Here is an 18,025-nt window from a genome sequence, read left to right as displayed (position 1 = left end):
GAATCTCTATGGTCTCTAGATGAGCCTCAGATTCCTTTGGTTCCTCAAAGGAAAACTCCTTATTGGTCACTGAACGTCCCAGGAGGTCTTCCTCACTGGGATTCACGTCCTCTCCCTCCCTTGTAGGTTCGGCCATGATGGTTAAATCTATGGCCTTACACTCTCTCTTTGGATTCTCTTCTGTATTGCTTGGGAGAGTACTAGGAGGAGTTTCAGTGACTCTTTTACTCAGCTGGCCCACTTGTGCCTCCAAATTTCTAATGGAGGACCTTGTTTCATTCATGAAACTTACAGTGGCCTTAGATAGATCAGAGACTATATTTGCTAAGCTAGATGGATTCTGCTCAGAATTCTCTGTCTGTTGCTGATTAGATGATGGAAAAGGTTTGCTATTGCTAAACCTATTTCTTCCATCACTATTAAAGCCTTGTTGAGGCTTTTGTTGATCCTTTCATGAGAAATTTGGATGATTCCTCCATGAGGGATTATAGGTGTTTCCATAGGGTTCACCCATGTAATTCACCTCTGCTATTGCAGGGTTCTCAGGATCATAAGCTTTTTCTTCAGAAGATGCCTCTTTAGTACTGTTGGATGATTCCTTCAATCCATTCAGACTCTGAGAAATCATATTGACTTGCTGAGTCAATATTTTGTTCTGAGCCAATATGGCATTCAGAGTATCAATTTCAAGAACTCCCTACCTCTGAGGAGTCCCATTACTTACAGGATTCCTCTCAGAAGTGTACATGAACTGGTTATTAGCAACCATGTCAATGAGTTCTTGAGCTTCTGCAGGCATTTTCTTTAGGTGAATAGATCCACCTGCAGAATGGTCCAATGACATCTTTGATAGCTCAGATAGACCATCATAGAATATATCCAGGATTGTCCATTCTGAAAGCATGTCAGAATGATACTTTTTGGTCAGTTCCTTGTATCTCTCCCAAGCTTCATAGAGGGATTTACCTTCCTTCTGTTTGAAGGTTTAAACATCCACTCTAAGCTTACTAAGTTTTGAGGAGGAAAGAACTTGGCTAAGAAAGCCGTGACCAGCTTATCCCAAGAGTTCAGGCTATCTTTAGGTTGAGAGTCCAACCATATTCTAGCTCTGTCTCTTACAGCAAACGGGAAAAGCATAAGCCTGTAGACCTCAGGATCAACCCCATTGGTCTTAACAGTATCACAGATTTGCAAGAATTTAGTTAAGAACTGAAAAGGATCTTTAGATGGAAGTCCATAAAACTTGCAATTCTGTTGCATCAGAGAAACTAATTGAGGTTTCAGCTCAAAATTGTTTGCTCCAATGGCAGGGATTGAGATGCTTCTTCCATGTAAATTGGAATTTGGTGCAGTAAAGTCACCAAGCATCTTCCTTGCATTGTTATTATTTTCGGCCATATCTCCTTCTTTTTCGAAAATTTCTGTCAGATTTTCTTTAGAGTGTTGTGCTTTAGCTTCCCTTAGCTTTCTCTTCAGAGTCCTTTCAGGCAAAGGATCAGCCTCAACAATAATGTTCTTATCGTTGTTCCTGCTCATATGAAAAAGAAGAAAATAGAAAAGAAAATATGAAATCCTCTATGTCACAGTATAGAGATTCCTTATGCAAGTATAAGAAGAGAAGAATGTAAGAAGGAGAAGAGGTAAAATTTGAACACGGAGAGGAAGATGGGGTTCGAATTTTGGGTGGAAGAGAAGTGTTAGTAGATGAATAAATAAATAGAAGGAGATGAGAGAGAGGGAATTTCAAAAATTAATTAAATAAAAAAATAAAATTTAAAGTAAAATTTCGAAAATTAAAATTGAAATCAAATTAAATTAAAAATTAAAACAATTAGTTAAAAAAAGGGAATTTTGAAAAAGAGGGAAGGGATTTTCGAAAATTAGAGAGAGAGAATTAGTTAAGTAGTTTTGAAAAAGATATGATTCAAACAGAAAGATAAGATTGATTGAAAAAGATTTGAAAATCAATTTGAAAAAGATATGATTGAAAATCATTTTGAAAGAGATTTGAATTGGAAATTAAAAAGATTTGATTTTGAAATAGATTTTGAAATTAGCAATCAAAAAGATTTAATTGAAAAGATATGATTGAAAAGATATGATTTGAAATTTAATTTGAAAAAGATTTGAAAAAGAAATTAAAAAGATTGATTCTTGAAATTAAAGTTGAATTTGACTAACAAGAAACTAAAAGATGTGATTTTAAAATTCAAAGATTGAACCTTTCTTAATAGGCAAGTAACAACTAAAAAATTTTTTTTGAATTAAAACATTAAATGTTGGCAATTAATTCGAAAATGTGAAATAGAAATAAGAAAAAGATTTTGAAAATAATTTTTGAAATTTTCGAAAATCATAAAAGAAAAATGAAAAAGATTTAATTTTTGAAAAAGATTTGAAAAAAGATAGACTTTTTAAATTGAAAATTTGATTTAACTCATAAGAAACAACTAAATTTTAAAATTTTTTGAAAAAGTAAACTCAAATATTAGAATTTTATGAGGAGAAAAACGAAAAGATATTTTTTTTGATTTTTGAATTTTTAATAATGAGAGAGAAAAACACAAAAAAGACACAATGCATGGAAATTTTAGATCAAAACACATGACGCATGCAAGAACACTTTGAATGTCAAGATGAACACCAAGAACACTTTGAAGATCAAGATGAACATCAAGACTTATTTTTGAAAATTTTTAAGAAAAGAAAAACATGCAAGACACCAAACTTAAAATTTTTTTTAATCTTTAGACATTAATGTTTCAAGAATGCATATGAAAAACAAGAAAAGACACAAAACAAGAAAATATGAAGATCAAACAAGAAGACTGGCCAAGAACAACTTGAAGATCATGAAGAATGCAATGCATGAAATTTTTGAAAATAATTTTTTTTTTGGATTTTTCGAAAATTATTTTGGAAAAACGAAAAAGAAGAAAATTTGTTGTATTTTTCAAAAATAAGAAATAAAAAGCTTAAAATTAAAATAAAATTACCTAATCTGAGCAACAAGATGAACCGTCAGTTGTCCAAACTCGAACAATCCCCGGCAACGGCACCAAAAACTTGGCGCACAAAATCGTGATCGTTCATTCCTTAGTAATGGCGCTAAAAACTTAATACGCACCTTCATAATTTTAGTTCTTTTTCACAATTTCGATACAACTGACCAGCAAGTACACTGGGTCGTCCAAGTAATAAACCTTACGTGAGTAAGGGTCGATCCCACGGAGATTGTCGGCTTGAAGCAAGCTATGGTCACCTTGTAAATCTCAGTCAGGCGGATTCAAAAGGTTATAGAGTTTTAATAATTAAAAGATAAACAAAATATAAACTAGGATAGAGATACTTATGTAATTTATTGGTGAGAATTTCAGATAAGCGTATAAAGATGCTTTCGTTCCTCTAAACATCTGCTTTCCTGCTATTTTCATCCAATCATTCCTACTCCCTTCCATGGCAAGCTTTATGTAGGGCATCACCGTTGTCAATGGCTACATCCCATCCTCTCTATGAAAATGGTCTAATGCAGTGTCACTGCATGGCTAATCATCTGTCGGTTCTCGATCATACTGGAATAGGATTTACTATCCTTTTGCGTCTGTCACTACGCCCAGCACTCGCGAGTTTGAAGCTCGTCACAGCCATCCCTTCCCAGATCCTACTCGAAATACCACAGACAAGGTTTAGACTTTCCAGATCTCAAGAATGGCCGTCCATGGGTTCTAACTTATACAACGAAGATTCTAATATCTCGGACTCGGTCCTCTGTATTAGATATCTAAGAGATACTCATTCTAGCTTGTTTGCATGTAGAACGGAAGTGTTTGTCAGGCACGTGTTCATAGGTGAGAATGATGATGAGCGTCACATAATCATCACATTCATCATGTTCTTGGGTGTGAATGGATATCTTAGAGAAGGAATAAGCTTGAATTGAATAGAAAAACAGTAGTACTTTGTATTAATTCACGAGAAACAGCAGAGCTCCACACCTTAATCTATGGAGTGTAGAAACTCTACCGTTGAAAATACATAAGTGATAAGGTCCAGGCATGGCCGAATGGCCAGCCCCCAAAACGTGATCCAAGGATCAAAAGATAATCCAAAGATGTAAATACAATAGTAAAAAGTCCTATTTATGCTAAACTAGTTACTAGGGTTTACAGAAATGAGTAAATGATGCAGAAATCCACTTCCGGGGCCTACTTGGTGAGTGCTTGGGCTTAGCATTGAGCTTTACACGTGTAGAGGCTTCTCTTGGAGTTGAACGCCAGTTTGTAACCTATTTCTGGCGTTTAACTCCACTTTGCAACCTGTTTCTGGCGTTTAACTCTAGAATGCAGCATGGAATAGGCGTTCAACGCCAGTTTGCGTTGTCTAAACTCGGGCAAAGTATGAACTATTATATATTGCTGGAAAGCCCTGGATGTCTACTTTCCAACGCAATTGAGAGCGCGCCATTTAAAGTTGTGTCGCTCCAGAAAATCCACTTTGAGTGCAGGGAGGTCAGAATCCAACAACATCTACAGAAAAACTTACAAACTCATAGTAAAGTCCAGAAATGTGAATTTTAATTAAAAACTAATAAAAATATATTAAAAACTAACTAAATCATACTAAAAACTATGTAAAAATAATGCCAAAAAGCGTATAAATTATCCGCTCATCAGTATCCTTTTCTCTTACAAAAAGGAAACACGGAGAAAAGCGTAGCCTATTCTATGAGTAGGCTACGCTTTTTAAATATAGTTTTAAAAGAATGGGTATTTTTCTTGTAGTGCTAACAGTTAGTGTGCTTAGTAAAAACAAAGAAAAATGCTTAATCTAGATTATCACATTACTTAATCATTGTCAATCTAATCAATCCCTGGCAACAGCGCCAAAAACTTTATGTGTGAAAAATGAATTTCGCACAAATTAGCCGGCAAGTATACTGGCTCGCATCAAGTAGTAATAACTCACCAGAGTGAGGTTGATCCCACAGGGATTGATGGATCAAGCAACTTTAGTATGGTGATGAATTCAGTCAAGCTAGCAAAGAGTGAATTGAGTGATTTGTGATTAACAGAAGGAAAATTGTAGGAAATTAAAATGCTGAAAGTAAACTAGCAGAAACTTAAATGGCAAGAAACTTAAATTGCTAAAACTTAAAGAACAAGAAATTTAAAAAGGGATGAATCTTAAATTTCAAGAAATGTAAATAACTGAATTAAGAAGGCAAGAAAGTAAAAGTGCAGAATCTAAATTGCATGAATAATAAAGGGATTTGGGTGCTGGAAATCAAAACAGAACTGGAGAATTCAAATTGTAGTGAAATAAGAGAAATTAAAGTGAAAGAAATTCAAAGAAAATGATTCATCAGGGATTGGAGATATTATAATCCTTCATGAATCAATTGGGTCTCAACTCCTTTCTCAATCATATGCATAGATCTATGGCAGGTTGAATTTGATTGGATCCCAATTCCTTGGCAATCCAATCTCTCTAATCACAATCAATCTTGCCAATTTCTTGATCTAATTGTCATAAGAAGAGTTAGACCACACATCTCTCATCCATAAGCCACACTAATTCTCAAGATCTCAATTCCTCCCAAATAGTGTTGATCAAGAGAATAGTGAAGGATAGAGCTCTACTTCTAATGCACGTGATTCCCCTTCCGAGGCTCACACAAGCATTCAATTGAATTAAACCCCCTTCAGGAGTGAATAATTCACAAACACAACAGAATATACCCAATAGCTACACAGTTGAATTGAGAAGAAAAAGAATTTCATTGATTCATTAGAATTACAATAGAGCTCCTCCCCCTAATGAAATTTGGGTTTAGTTCACCATTGCTCTAACACAAAACAGAAAAAGAAAATGCAGAAAACTAAGAACAGAAAGCAAAATCAAATCAGATCTCCAAAACTCACAAATTCTAAAAGACTCTCCTAAAAAGCAAAACTAAGATCTCTCTAAAAAGTAAAAGTCCATCCTCAATGAAATCAAATTTTCCTCTATTTATACACTTTCTAATTCAATCATCAAGTGCTTGAAGTGGGCCTTTTGATTTTTGATGGAGTGGGTCAGAAATGGGCATTTCCATGTAGCATCAGAAGAACGTAGCGTTCCCAAAGAGAGCGTAGCGCTCATTCACCGACGCATACGCGTCCTCTGTGCGTGCACATCCCTTGCATTTTTCACCATCGACGCGTACGTGTAACACATGCGTGCACATCGATACTATCTTCAGCCTCGACCATACTTGCACGTATCATGCATGCATGCGCGTCCCTTGGCAGCGTTCTTCAAATGAGCGCTACGTTCGCGCCATGAACGCTCCTCACGCGTACGCGTCCTTTGCGCGTGCGCGTGGATGGTCGAATATCACTTCTGCGCTCCAGCATCATGTACGCATTTGCACTAAACACCACTATTATCATATCGATGCGTACGCATGCCCTTGCACATTTTTTGATCCAAATTTGAAAGTATTGCAGATGCTCATTCACAGAGAGCATAGCATTCTTTGCTGGTGAACGCTGATCCTCCATCCACGCGTGCGTGCCATGCATGCATATGCGTGGATTTCTGATGCAAGCACAAGGGTCTATACCGGTTCGGAAGTTTACAAAAAGATTCGTTAATAGTATAGTCCCAACCGATAACTGATCCTCGGATCAAATTTTGAAAGATCGGTTGTCACAAATTCAACCCCAATGAAAGTTTAATCCAAGTATTCAAACCTCGGGTTGTCTCACAAGGAATGGGCAAGCATGTGCATTAACATTGGTTAGAAATCCGGGATTGGAAGTCATAATCACAAAATTAAACTACTAAACTTATCATGCAAGGAACCTTAAAATGCAAGAAACTAAATCAAGTAACTAAATCAAGAGAAAATATAATCTATTTCTACTCTAGAATTAAGCAATTAACTAAAACGAGAACTAAACAAGTAAGATTTTTGGTTTTTAAATATGAATAATAAAAGGAACTCTTGGCTAAGCATGAGAATTGGGATCACCATCCTTGTCTACAACCATAATTTGCCAATTATGAGGAACCAAACTCACTAAGTCTACCTCTAAGAGCTTTAAGTACGTAGTATCTACTCCTAAGCTTGAGGTACGTCAAGTGGCTTGATCAATCTCAACCCATAAGTCCTATCCAATCTACTAATTAGATTAGTAGTGGGTTAGTGTCAACTGGACCACTAAGGGTTCTCCAATCAACAATCCAATGAGACCCAATGACTCAAGGTCACCCAATTCTCATAGCTTAAGCCAAGAGTAAAGAGAACAACTCCATAATCAAAGGAAACATTTCATCAAACACATAGGATGCACTAACAAAAGACATATTTAAAATTGCAAATAAATTGGAAATTATAAGGACCCACTAACAATTATCAATAAAGAACAACTCAAATAATACTAATTGTAAGAACTACAATTAATTGAACCAGTTAATTAAGTGGTTATGTTGCCTAAATTTGATACCAAAAAGTTAGAGTGAGAATTTGAGGTTTTAAACAACATTTTTGTACTCAGTGGGTCTTTTTGAGTCAGAAAATGTGTTTTCTATGAAAAACCGTAAAAAACCACAAACTGGCAGTTGAACCGGACCGGTTCAAGTCTGCCTGGTGTCGCACGAGAAAAAAGTAGAAACAGTCAAAAACCTTAGAAAAATAGTAGAATTGAAAAACCGGATGTTAATTTTAAAGGTTTGGTCCGAAGTTGGGCCAAACGGGCTAAAAACGCTAACGGGTTGAACTGGGCCCAAGTTGGGCTCAAGTCCAACATATATAAAGGTTCATTTGATGAACCCTAGCCTCATAAACACACACACACTTCATATTTGAAAGAGGGAGAGAAGAAGGGGTTGAACCCTAATCACCTCATCTTCTCAAGCTCATATCTTGAGTTCTAGAGCTTCGATTAGCATGCCGTCAGTGGCTACACGTTTCTTGTAAAGAGCTCTACAAAACCCATCCAAGAAACTCTAGAGGTAAGCTCGAAATCTCCCCAGTTTTTTTCTCCAAAATTTCGGGTACCTAGGGTTTATGGCTAAGTGAGTTTTTTTTTGTGATTCTTGATTATTAGGTTCACTATAATCCTTGCTAGCTTTGGGTTTTGACATCCAAATCTGTTGGGAGAGGTAAGAAGCTTTGAAATCTTGTGAACCTTTGATTTATGTTGAGCCCTAGGTTGATCTTGTGGTGATTTATATGTATATAGCTTGATTTTTGTGAGTTTGGAGCTTGTGGGTGCTTGTTGGAGCTACCTTGGTGGTTGAATTTTAGTTGAAAGCTCATTTGGTTTATATTGGGAATCGGCCAAGGTATGGTTTCGATTTCCTCTATGTAGTATATAATATTCATGGACACTTAGGCTAGTGACCCATAAGATAGGATTGAATTTGAATAATTGATGAGTTGTTGGGTGTTATTGTATGATGATATTTGATGAAATGATGAATTTTGAGTTGATAATGATGGTTGATAGTAGAATGGTGAGAATGCATGATTTATGAAGTTGAGCAGTGGATTATGTTGATAAATGTGATTTTGGTGTTGAATGATTAGTAATATAGTTGGAAATTTTGTTAATGAAATTTGATATATGAGATATGTTGATATGATGTTGGGGATGAAGAAAAGTGAAGGAAAAAGGTAGTAATTTTGGTGTCATATGATATAAGGGGTTGATTTTGATGAGAATTGGAGTTTGGAATGGTATGGGTTGGTTTGGTTGTGTTTTGAAAAGGAATTGTGAAAATTGTGATTTTGGGTAAAAGTGGAATTTTGATGAACTTTGCTTGATCATAACTTTTGCTTCGGTTTTCAAAATTGGTTGTAAATGGTTTAAAATTAAAGATCTTTGAAAACCCTTTAAATCAATATAAAGTTTGGGAAATTTGGAATTTTTTAGAGGAAGTTATGATCATTCAAAATTTGGTGTTGAAAATTGGAAATTCTGCAAAGTTACAGAATTTTGAGTTTTCTAGTATGTGCGTGGTGCACGAAATTGTGATTACACTTTTCACAACTCCGCACAACTAACCAACAAGTGCACTAGGTTGTCCAAGTAATACCTTACGTGAGTAAGGGTCGATCCCACGGAGATTGTCGGCTTGAAGCAAGCTATGGTTATTTTGTAAATCTTAGTCAGGAGATTAATGATAATAGTGGTTATATTTATGAAAATAAATAACATGAAATAAACAGTACTTGTGATTTAGTAATGGGGAACAGGCTGAGGTTCCGGAGATGCTCTATCATATGAATCTCTGCTTTTCTAATGTTCTCTTTTCCAAACACGCATGGTCTCCTTCCATAGCAGGCTGTATGATCCTCTCGAAAGAGAAATACCAAGCGCTGTCACCGCACGGCTAATCATCTGTCGGTTCTCACTAGTGTCGGAATAGGACCATTATCCTTTTGCTCACTGTCACTGCGCCCAACATTCGCGAGTTTGAAGCTCGTTACAGTCATCCCCTTCCAAATCCTACTTGAAATACCACAAACAAGGTTTAGACTTTTCGGATCCCAGGAATGCTGCCATTGATTCACGCCTATACCACGAAGGTTCTAACCTCCGGACTCGGTCCGTGGATTAGAAACCCAAGAGATACACACTCAAGCTGTCGCCCAATGACTATGTTGAGCTTAGATAGAACGGAGTGATTGTCAGGCACGCATTCATAGGGTTGAGGATAATGATGAGTATCACGGATCATCATATTCTCCATATTGAAGTACGAGTGAGTATCTTAGAATAGAATCAAGCGTAATTGAATAGAAAACAGTAGTAATTGCATTAATCCATTGAAACACAGCAGAGCTCCTCACCCCCACCTATGGGGTTTAGAGACTCATGCCGTCAAAGGTACAATGTAAAATGTAAAAATATGTCATAAGTTGCTGAATGAATCTCTAAAAGTAGTTTTTATACTAAACTAGTAACTTAGGTTTACAGGAAATGAGTAACTAAGTGCAGATAGTGCAGAATTCTACTTCTGGGACCCACTTGGTGTGTGTCTGGGCTGAGCTTTCAAGATTTCACGTTCATATGCCCAAAGTTGGCATTAAACGCCACCCTGGGTGCCAGAATGGGCGTTTAACGCCGAAAAATGTGCCAGTTCTGGCATTTTACGCTAGAAAGTTTTAGGCTGAATTTGGACGCCAGTTTGGGCCATCAAATCTCGGGCAAAGTATGGACTATTATATATTTCTGGAAAGTCCAAGATGTCTACTTTCCAACGCAACTGAGAGCGTGCCAATTGGGCTTCTGTAGCTCCAAAAAATCGATTTCGAGTGTAGGAGGATCAGAATTCACCAGCATCTACAGTCCTTTCTCAGCCTCTGAATCAGATTTTTGCTCAGGTCCCTCAATTTCAGCCAGAAAATACCTGAAATTACAAAAAAAACACACAAACTCATAGTAAAATATAATAAAAAGTAACTAAAATATACTAAAAATTACCTAAAAATAATGCCAAAAGGGTATAAATTATCCGCTCATCACAACACCAAACTTAAATTGTTGCTTATCCCCAAGCAACTAAAAACAAAATAGGATAAAAAGAAGAGAATATACAATAAATTCCAAATAGCAATGAAGCTCAGTTCCAATTAGATGAGCGGGACTTATAGCCTTTTTGCTTCTGAATAGTTTTGGCATCTCACTTTATCCTTTGAAGTTCAGAATGATTGGCATCTATAGGAACTCAGAATTCAGATAGTGTTATTGATTCTCCTAGTTCAGTATGTAGATTCTTAAACACAGTTACTTTATGAGTCTTGGCCGTGACCCTAAGCACTTTGTTTTCCAGTATTACCACAGGATACATGAATGCCACAGACACATAACTGGGTAAACCTTTTCAGATTGTGACTCAGCTTTGCTAGAGTCCTCAGTTAGAGGTGTCCAGAGCTCTTAAGTACCCTCTTTTTGCTTTGAACCACGACTTTAACCGCTTAGTCTCAAGCTTTTCACTTGACACCTTCATGCCACAAGCACATGGTTAGGGACAACTTGGTTTAGCCGCTTAGGCCAGGATTTTATTCCCTTGGGCCCTCCTATCCATTAATGCTCAAAGCCTTGGATCCTTTTTACCTTTGCCTTTTAGTTTAAAGGGTTATTGGCTTTTTCTGCTTACTTTTTCTTTTTCTTTCTTTTTTTTTCTTTATTTTTTTGCCTCTTCTTTTTTTTTTTCTTTTTTCGCAAGCTTTGTGTTTCATTGCTTTTTCTTCCTTCAAGAATCAATTATATGATTTTTCAGATTATCAATAACATTTATCTTTTTCATTATTCTTTCAAGAGCTAACAATTTTAATATTCGTAAACTTCACTATAAAAAATATGCACTGTTTAAGCATTCATTCAGAAATAAAAAAGTATTGCCACCATATCAAAATAACTAATTTCAAGTTAGAATTCAAAATTCATGTACTTCTTTTTCTTTTTCAGAAAACATTTTTCATTTAAGAAACGTAAAGGATTCATGGAATCATTCATAGCTTTAAGACATAGACACTAATGATTATGTAATAAAGACACAAACATAGACAAAAACATAAAGCATAAAAAGTGAAAAACAGAAAAATAAGAACAAGGAAATTAAAGAACGGGTCCACCTTAGTGATGGCGGCTAGTTCTTCCTCTTGAAGATCCTATGGAGTGCTTGAGCTCCTCAATATCTCTTCCTTGCCCTTGTTGCTCTTCCCTCATGGCTCTTGTTGAAGTCCATGAGTGGGCTCTCTTGTTTGCTCCATCCTCTTTCTAGTGATGGGCTTTTGAGATGAGTCTCTCCATCTCTCATGACTCGGAGTTGGAAGCAACTGCCTTCCCTTTCCTCTTCGTAGAGGTTTCTCCGGCCTTAGGTGTCATTAATGGTTATGGAAAAATAAAAAGCAAAGCTTTTTCCACACCAAACTTAAAAGGTTTGCTCGTCCTCGAGCAAAATAAGATAAAAGGGAGTAGAAGAAGAATGATGCAATTAATTTTGAAAACTTATTACTGTATGCAAGAGAAATTAAAAGAATTGAAAAGAATTTGAAAAGATATGTAAGTTTCGAAAACATTTTGGAAGGAATTGAAAAGAAATAAAAAAGAATAAAAAAGAATTGGAAAGATTATTAATTTTTGAAAATAGAAATTGAAAGATGAACGTTTAAAATATGTTTAATGCAAAAAATTATGAATTAAAACATGAAAAATTGAAAAAAATTCGAATTGGAAACAAAATTACCTCCCTTGTGTCATCCTGGCGTTAAACGCCCAGAATGCTATCCATTCTGGCGTTTAACGCCCACATGACTGCCTATTTGGGCGTTTAACTCCCAGGCAGATACCCTGACTGGCGTTAAACGCCAGGATTCCTTCCTTACTGGGCGTCTTTCTGAATGCCCAAAATGCTGCCATTTCTGTTGTTAAACGCCCAGAATTCTGCCTATTTTGGCGTTTAACGCCAAGAATGATACCTTTTCGGGAATTAAAGGCCCATAATGATAGCCATTCTGGCGTTTAACGCCCAGAATGCCCCTTTATTGGCGTTTTGATGCCAGTGAGCTCCTTTTCTCTGTGATTCCTCTGCTTTATGTCCTGAACCTCCATTTTCTGACTTATTCACTGAAATGCATGTAACTAACATAGATAACAAAATTAAATAGACTTATATAATTGTTACAAACATCTAATTTTTTTATAATGGCTGGGTTGTCTCCCAGCAAGCACTTATTTACTGTCTTTAGCTGGACTTGATTGAGCTTTTAATTTAGTCTCAATTTTGAGCATTCTTGCTCAACATTGCCTTCAAGATAATATTTGACTCTTTGTCCATTAACAATGAACTTTTTGTCAAAGTCAATATCCTGAAGCTCTACATAACCATATGGTGACACACTTGTAATCACATATGGCCCCTTCCACCAGGATTTCAATTTCCCAGGGAACAATCTGAGCCTAGAGTTAAACAACAGAACCTTCTGTCCTGGCTCAAAGACTCTAGATGACAGCTTTCTGTCAAGCCACCTTTTTGCTTTCTCCTTGTAAATTTTAGCATTTTTGAAAGTATTGAGTCTGAACTCCTCCAGCTCATTCAACCGGAGTAATCTTTTCTCTCCAGCTACCTTAGCATCAAGGTTTAGGAACCTGGTTGCCCAGTAGGCCTTGTGTTCTAGTTCCACTAGCAGATGACAGGATTTTCCATACACAAGCTGGTATGGAGAGGTCCCTATAGGAGTCTTGAATGCGGTTCTGTATGCCGACAGAGCATCATCCAAACTTCTCGCCCAATCCTTTCTACGGTTACTTACAGTCCGCTCCGGGATTCGTTTTAGTACTCTATTTGAGACTTTAGCCTACCCATTTGTCTGTGGGTGATATGGAGTTGCCACTTTATGGTTAATCCCATATCGGACCAGAGCAGAGTCAAGCTGTTTATTGCAGAAATGAGTGCCTCCATCACTGATTAGTATCCTAGGGACACCGAACCTGCTGAAGATATGCTTTTGGAGGAACTTCAACACTGTCTTAGTATCATTAGTGGGTGTTGCAATTGCCTCTACCCATTTAGATACATAGTCTACTGCCACCAGAATATAAGTGTTTGAGTATGATGGTGGGAAAGGCCCCATGAAGTCAATACCCCATACATCAAACAACTCAATCTCTAGGATCCCTTGCTGAGGCATGGCATAACCGTGAGGCAGATTACCAGCCCTCTGGCAACTGTCACAGTTACGTACAAACTTTCGGGAGTCTCTATAGAGAGTAGGCCAGTAGAAACCACATTGGAGAACCTTTGTGGCTTTTCGCTCACCTTCAAAGTATCCTCCATATTGTGATCCATGGCAATGCCATAGGATCTTCTGTACCTCTTCTCTAGGCACACATCTACGGATCATTCCGTCTGCATACCTCTTAAAGAGATATGGTTCATCCCACAAGTAGTACCTTGCATCAGAAATTAATTTTTTCGTTTGCTGCTTACTGTACTCTTTGGGTATGAATCTCACAGCTTTATAGTTTGCAATGTCTGCAAACCATCGTACTTCCTGAATGGCAAAGAGTTGCTCATCCGGAAAGGTTTCAGAGATCTCAGTAGGAGGGAGGGACGCCCCTGATACTGGTTCTATCCGGGACAGGTGATCTGCTACCTGGTTCTCTATCCCTTTTCTGTCTCTTATTTCTATATCAAACTCTTGCAGAAGCAACACCCATCTTATGAGTCTGGGTTTTGAATCCTGCTTTGTGAGGAGATATTTTAGAGCAGCATGGTCAGTGTACACAATCACTTTTGATCCCACTAAATAAAATCTGAACTTGTCAATGGCATAAACCACTACAAGTAACTCCTTTTCTGTGGTTGTGTAATTCTTCTGCGCATCATTTAAAACACGGCTAGCATAATAAATGACGTGCAGAAACTTGTTATGCCTCTATCCCAATACTGCACCAATGGCATGGTCACGGGCATCACACATTAGTTCGAATGGTAATGTCAGTCTGGTGCAGAAATGACTGGTGCTATGACCAGCTTGGATTTTAGAGTTTCAAACGCATGCAGACACTCTGTGTCAAAGATAAATGGCATGTCTGCAGCTAGCAGATTGCTCAGAGGTTTTGCAATTTTTGAAAAATCTTTTATAGACCTCCTATAGAATCCTGTATGCCCTAGAAAGCTTCTGATTGACTTAACATTGGCAGGTGGTGGTAATTTTTTAATTACCTCAACCTTAGCTTGATTCACCTCTATTCCCTTGTTTGAAATTTTGTGTCCAAGGACAATTCCTTCAATCACCATAAAGTGATATTTTTCCCAGTTTAAAACCAGGTTAGTCTCTTGGCACCTTTCCAGAACAAGTGCTAGATGGTCAAGACAGGAGCTGAATGAGTCTCCAAATACTGAGAAGTCATCCATGAAGACTTCCAGAAAATTTTCTACCATATCAGAAAAAATAGAGAGCATGCACCTATGAAAGGTTGCAGGTGCATTGCACAGGCCAAATGGCATTCTTCTGTAGGCAAACACTCCAGATGGACATGTGAATACTGTTTTCTCTTAGTCCTGAGGATCTACTGCAATTTGGTTATAACCTGAATAGCCATCCAAAAAGCAGTAGTATTCATGGTCTGCTAGTCTCTCTAGCATCTAGTCTATAAATGGTAAAGGAAAATGATCCTTCCTGGTGGCTGTATTGAGCCTTCTGTAGTCAATACACATACGCCACCCTGTAACTGTTCTTATAGGAACCACTTCATTCTTTTCATTATGAACCACTGTCATTCCTCCCTTCTTGGGGACAACATGGACATGGCTCACCCAGGGGCTATCAGAAATAGGATAAATAATCCCAGCCTCTAGTAACTTAGTGACCTCTTTCTGCACCACCTCCTTCATGGCGGGATTTAGCCGCCTTTGTGGTTGAACCACTGGCTTAGCATCATCCTCTAATAGGATATTGTGCATGCATCTGGCTGGGCTAATGCCCTTAAGATCACTTATGGACCACCCAAGAGTTGTCCTGTGTGTCCTTAGCACCTGAATTAGTGTTCTCTCTTCCTGTGGGTTTAAAGCAAAGCTTATGATCACCGGAAAAGTGTCACCTTCTCCCAGAAATGAATATTTCAGGGATGGTGGTAGTGGTTTGAGCTCGGGTTTAGGAGGCTTATCCTCTTCCTGAGGAGTTTTCAGAGGTTCTTCTATTCTTTCTGGTTCCTCCAGATCAGGCTGAACATCCTTAAAAATATCCTCTAGCTCTAATTCGAGACTCTCAGTCATATTGACCTCTTCCACCAAGGAGTCAATAACGTCTGCGCTCAGGCAGTCTTTTGGTGTGTCTGGATGCTGCATAACTTTGACAAAATTCAAGTTAAACTCATCCTCATTGACTCTCAGGGTTATCTCTCCTCTTTGGACGTCAATGAGGGTTCGTCCAGTTGCTAGGAAAGGTCTTTCTAGAATGAGAGTTGCACTCTTGTGCTCCTCCATTTCCAGCACTACAAAGTCAGTAAGAAAGGCAAATGGCCCAACCTTGACAATCATGTCCTCAATTATGACTGATGGGATTTTAACGGAGCCATCAGCAAGTTGGAGGCATATCCAGGTTGGTTTAACTTCATCAGTCAAGCCAAGCTTTTTGATAGCGGATATAGGTATTAGGTTGATACTTGCCCCAAGGTCACACAGAGCTGTCTTGGTACAAGCATCCTCTAATGTGCATGGTATCATAAAGCTTTCGGGATCTTTAAGCTTCTCTAGTAAGCTTTTCAGAATGACTGCACTGCATTCTTCAGTGAGGAAAACTTTTTCAGTTTCTCTCCAATCCTTCTTATGGCTCAAGATCTCTTTCATGAACTTAGCAGAGGGTATTTGCTCAAGTGCCTCTGCAAACGGAATCTTTATTTCAAGAGTCCTGAGATAGTTTGCAAAGCGGGCAAATTGTTTATCCTGTTTTGCTTGGTGGAGTTTCTGAGGATAAGGCATTTTGGCTTTGTAATCTTCAACCTTAGTTACTGCAATTTTATTTCCTACAGAAGTGGTTGGAGAAGCCTGCTTAAGGGGGTGGTTATCAGCACTTTCAGGTGTCTGATCCTTTAATGGAATTTGAACATCAGAATTGGGGGCTGCATGGGCATTTAACGCCAGATTGCCACCCTTTTCTGGCATTTGGACTCCAGAACTGGCCATCCCTTGGGCGTTTAACGCCACCTTTTCACCCTTTTCTGGCGTTCAGCTCTGGGCTCTTACTATCCTCAGAGGAATTTTGGGTAGTGGTTTGGTTATCATTTATTAGTTGTTCCTTTCTTGGTTTCCTGCTACCTTGGATTGATACATTCAGTGTTTTTCCATTCCTTAATTGAACAGCTTGGCATTCTTCTGTTATCTATTTAGATAGCTGCTGTTTTGTCTGATCCAATTGTGCTTCAATATTTTGGTTGGCATTTTTAGTGTCTTGGAGCATCTCTTTGAATTTTGCAAACTGTTTCGTTATAATAAGCAATTGCTGATTGAGTTCAGCAATTTTTTCTTGAGGACTAAGTTCAGTGGATACTGTTTTAGCCTCTTCTTTCAGGGAGGACTCACTACTCAAGATCAGATGCTAATTTCTAGCAACTGTATCAATGAGCTTTTGAGCCTCTTCAATTGTCTTTCTCATATGTATAGATCCACCAGCTGAGTGTTCTAGAGATATTCGAGCTTTTTCTATAAGCCCATAGTAAAAGATGTCTAACTGTACCCACTCTGAAAACATTTCAGAGGGGCATTTCCTTAGCATCCCTCTGTACCTCTCCCAAGCATTATAAAGGGATTCATCATCCTCTTGTTTAAAGCCTTGGATGTCCAGCCTTAGCTGTGTCATCCTTTTTGGAGGATAATATTGATTCAGAAATTTGTCTGATAACTATTTTCATGTTCTTATGCTTGCTGTGGGTTGGTTATTTAACCACCTCTTAGGTTGATCTTTTACAGCAAATGGAAACAGTAATAATTTGTAGACATCCTAATCCACTTTTTTATCACGTACTGTGTCAGCAATTTGTAAGAACTGTGCCAGAAACTCAGTAGGTTCTTCCTGTAAAAGACCGGAATACTGATAATTTTGCTGCACCATGATAATGAGCTGAGGATTTAGCTCAAAACTGCTTGCTCTGATGGGGGTATACAGATACTACTCCCGTATGCAGCAGTAATGGGGTTAGCATATGACCCCAGAGTCCTTCTGGACTGTTCATTTCCACTTAGGTCCATGATGGAGAAAGGGAGATGATGTGGATTGTAAATTTTTTTTAAACCGAGATTAAAAGAAAATAAAATAAATGAAAAATTGAATATAAATTCGAAAATTAGAAGAAAAAGAAATAAAATAAAATTGAAAACTAAATTAATTAATTAATTAAAAAGATTCAAAAAAGATGTGGGTGAGTATTTTCGAAAAATGAAGAGAGAGAAATTAGTTAGGAAGTTTTTGAAAAAGATATGTCTAAAATTAAAGATACTTGTAAGAAATTAAATAAAAGAAAAGATT

The 18,025-nt window shown here is 37.6% G+C and overlaps 1 non-coding gene across 1 annotated transcript; it reads left to right on the top strand.

Annotated features, from left to right (window-relative positions):
* The first annotated feature begins 902 nt into the window (after window positions 1-902).
* LOC112732128 (small nucleolar RNA R71) lies at window positions 903-1,006 on the top strand. Its single transcript, XR_003167865.1, has one exon. It is a non-coding gene; the product is annotated as a small nucleolar RNA R71 (small nucleolar RNA).
* Window positions 1,007-18,025: the final 17,019 nt, after the last annotated feature.

This window comes from Arachis hypogaea, chromosome 12 (assembly GCF_003086295.3).
Source record: "Arachis hypogaea cultivar Tifrunner chromosome 12, arahy.Tifrunner.gnm2.J5K5, whole genome shotgun sequence".
NCBI lineage: Eukaryota > Viridiplantae > Streptophyta > Magnoliopsida > Fabales > Fabaceae > Arachis > Arachis hypogaea.
This window is presented reverse-complemented; position numbering and strand designations above follow the sequence as displayed.